We start from the raw sequence: 4,233 nt of genomic DNA, 5'->3' as shown, positions 1-4,233 counted from the left end.
GTGGGTGCCCAGACCTTGGGCGGAGTACGCTAGAGCGCCTCCCTTCGTGGCTGAGGTCCTTCGGCCTAGGAGCGCGAGCCGACTGCTGTTGAGGACGTCGATGGGTCCTGTGTGGTACTTGGGCGAGCGCTTGGCTCGTCAGTGCTCTCGGGACGCGTTGACGGTTCCCGTCGATCCTCCCAGGACGATGTTTAGGGAGCCTTCTGAGGCTGAGAGGGAGGCGGACTTGGCTGGTGCTAGTGGTGACGCTCTTCTTCTTCTTGGCGAGGACTACTCGGCGTTCCTTTACGGGAGGTTGGCGTACTGGCCGGTAGTGGTGAGCATCTTTTACTTTTCCTCTTGATTTGATTTTGAGATTTATGATGAAAGATCATCGATTAACGAGAACCATTTGTCTTTGTAGGAGATTGAGGCGGCGGGCATCGAGCCCCCAGAGTACCCCGAGACCCTCGAGTACACTGACGCGACCGGGAGGACGACGATCTCCGAGCTGCGTGACTTTGACGTATCTGTGACGGATGCTGGCCTGGACGATTGGCAGCATTTGATTCGGAGGGTGAGCCTCTAACTTGTATAACTTTTGTGTAAGAACACATTTGATTGAGTTTGTTCAATTGTTGAGAATTTCTTTTTGAAAATGCAGGTTGCGCCGTCTCGGTTCGTGGCGTTGTGGAGGGTGGCCAACCGGCTGCGAGCTACTGCCGTCGAGGCACTTGTCGGCGGTCGAGGTCGTCAGGTATGAACCTTACACCTATTTCCATGGTCGATTTTTTTTTATTTTCTGATTTTGCTTGAATCGATTGACATGAGCCAATTTATTGTTTATAGGGTGACCGTGGGCTGGAGCGAGAGTTGACCCAGTCTCGGGAGGAGACAACTCGCTTGTTGAGGGAGCTCGAGGTTCGGGACGCCGAGATCGCCGTTCTTGCGGCGAGAGTTGCAGAGTTGGAGGGCGCCCAGCAGTAGTTTTGTGTAGCTTTTTTTTTGTTTGTTGGCTGTATTTTGTACATTTGTACATTTGGTCCATCATTTTGAACATTTTCTGGGCTTTGTTTGGGGCTCGAGCCCCCAGTTTGTTGCACATTTCCTTTGTTTGGTGTATATATAACGGCCTAAGTGCCTTTTTTCTTTGGGTTGTGTTGCTTGTATCTCGGAGTTAGTTTTGAACAGGTTTGGTAGATGACGGTTTGTGCCGTCATGCTGCCGAAATTTACATAGAAAACACGCAAAGCATACATTTTTATATACATATGGCCTTAATTAGCGCAAAATGAGTGACTCAAGAGAATGCAAAAATGCAAAAAAATTTGTCGAAAATGACCGGACGGTAGGGAGGGTTACCTCCTAAAAAAAGAAAAAAAATAGAAATCTATAAGTTAGAAATGTAGAAATTAAGAAATTGAAATTAGTATAGAAATGCTGGGATTTGGTAAAATAAATGAATTAAATGAGAAATATTAAAACGAAAATTATTCTCTAAAATGATGAATTAAAATGAAAATTACTTCCTAAAATGAAAATATACAAATGTGATAAAATGGGAAAATGTCGATGTCGCCTTGAAATGCGTGCCCGCGAAATTAGGAAACCTGAAACATGGTAATCTTCTCTTATTTACCAAAATAATAACCCGTAGGAATAGGAAATTATTCGTCATAGAATTAGGAAAGATCCAACGCGGAAAATCACAGAAGTGAAACTGGGGAAGAGGCGCAGCAGGTGCTGCGCCTGTTCCCAAGACGTTCTGTTCTGACGGATTTTTGGAAACAGAAATTAGTATAAATAGAAGCGTCGATGGAGCTTTAATTCGCACAATTCTTCAGTCTCTTCTTCGTCCATTTACATAAAATTCTCAAAAGAAATTTTTCATCATGAATACTTTGGAGATCCGCTTGAAAGAATGGACCAACGAATTTTCGAATATGGAGAAGCATGATATGGGTGCTTATAATTTTGGGTCTTTGTTGAGTTTAAAACTCATCAAGGTTGTTAAACCTTTCTTGGAAGCTTGCCTTGACTATTGGGACCCGAATTACCGTGTTTTTGCGTTCCCTGGAGGTGATATATGCCCATTTCCTGAAGAAATTGCTGCTATTGGTGGATGGGATCCCGAACATTTGCCTGCCATTCCTTCTACTTCGCAGGGGTACAAGAGCAAATTTAGAGACTTGCTTGGATTGACTAGACTTGAGGTGGACCGTCTAGTTACCTCGAAAGGCGTGAGAATATTGGACTTCATAGATCGATTCATCAACAGAGCCGACCCCACCGTTTCCCATGTTGCTAGGCGGAGGGCATTTGGCTTTTGTTTGTTGCATGTGTATGTCTTCCAAGGGTATGTTGATGAAGACTTGAGAGGTGATCCCCGTCTTTTGGGTCTTGTTGAGCAGATGGAGCTGCGCAGGAGCCCAGCTTGCTTATGCTTAGGGGAGATTATTTTGGGTTTGGATAGTAGGAAATCGAACCGCGATCTACCGTATTTGGGAAGTCCAGTCCTTCTGCAGGTAAAAGACGTTTTTTTTTTTTTTTTTTTTTCGTTTTTTTTTTTTTCTTTTTTTTTTCGTTTTTTTTTTTTTTTTTTTTTGATGTCTAATACCTGCTTTTTGGTAGGTTTGGCTTATGGAACGGCTCCGATTGATCGAGCCCCCAATTCATGTGCTTTCCTATCATGCCCGCTCGATTGCGATGAGGACGAGGTTATACATGGTGGACTTCACTCGGGTCTGTGATTATTGGAAGAACAAGCTGAAGAGCGATGATGGCCCGTTGATTAGGTGGGTCGTACCGTGGTGGCACCTCAAATCTATTACTGGAGTGTCTTCTTTGGATCCCACTAGGTCCCTGCGCATTCCTGGATTGGAGTTTATGGTGTGTATCTTTCCGGAAAGACTGATGAGACAAGTTGGTCTGAAACAGACGATCCCGAGGCTTGATACCGTCCCACAGACTGCTATGGCGCTTACTACAGAGAGCCGAAGAGAGTGGGCCATTAAATGGGCCCAAAGAAACATGTGGTTCTTGAATTTCTCTGCCAATGCCTTGTGGGTGTCGGATTCTTATCTGAGATGGAGAAAGGCTACTACTCCGGAAGAGCGCGAGAGACTGAGGAAACGCGAGCCTGTTGACTACAAGGTGCGCGAGGGAGAGAAAGAGAAAGAGAAGCATCTGACAGAGGGAGAAGAAGAAGCCGGGTTTCAAGTTGTTCATCCTTCAAAGAAACCAAAGACTACTCCTATCGCGGAAATAGTGATTGACAAGAATGGAAAGGCTAGGCCTCGAGAAAGACCATTGGTGATTAGGTCTGAAGTGGCGCAAGAGCGTCCGGCTCGAGGTCGTGAAAAGAAATATGATAGGAATGACAAGGGCAAGGGGAAGATGGAGGAATAGCCCGAGTCTTTATTTATTATTTGATTATTATTATTTATTGTTGTTGTAATAAAAAGGTGGGGTTTTTAGAATCCTAGCATATTCTATTTTTATTATGTAGCATACTATTATTATCAGAAAATGAATGAAATAAAAAGGTTGAATGGTTATGAAACCGTTGTGATTTTCTATCTATTATTCTTGTCGAATTTCAAATGCAATGCAAATGTCCTTCTATTTACATTTTAGATATAATGGGTTGAATCCTGTGAAGGATTGCCTACGTATTTACTTAAAGAAGTGAAATCAAACCCCTACGCGTAGTACGAGTAAATGTAAAAGAATAATTGTTCTAAGCAAGAGCTTGTAATGAACGTAGAAAATAAGCATGAGCTTTTGCTTACTCTGAAGGTGCGAATTTAGTTTATTTGATGATACGAGGATGACAAATTTGTCAAAATGCAAGAGCACAGTGACATTTAGCTTATTTCAGCTTGGCCAGGGACCGTTTATTTAGTGCCACAAGAGCGACACGTGGGGTTACGCGAGGCGCGTTTTTGTTCCTATTCTAGGTATAGTACCGTTTTAGTTGGTCAAGGTTTGTTGGGTTTGAAAACTCATTCCCGTCTAGGTTTGTGATTCTAACCGTACCCCCTGGGAGTATGGATTTGACTAGAAATGGTCCGGCCCAATTAGGTTTCAATTTTCCCCGTGGGTCGACAGGTAAAAGAGTTCTAACCGATTTGAGTACTAAGTCTCCTTCTTTGATGTTTCTTGGCCTAACCCTTTTGTTGAAAGCTCGTTTGATACGTGCTTGATATGTTTGGACATTATGTAAGGCGCGTAGCCTACGTTCATCCAGGAGGA

This window comes from Silene latifolia, chromosome Y, assembly GCF_048544455.1.
Source record: "Silene latifolia isolate original U9 population chromosome Y, ASM4854445v1, whole genome shotgun sequence".
NCBI lineage: Eukaryota > Viridiplantae > Streptophyta > Magnoliopsida > Caryophyllales > Caryophyllaceae > Silene > Silene latifolia.
Note: the sequence above shows the minus strand (reverse complement) of the source record.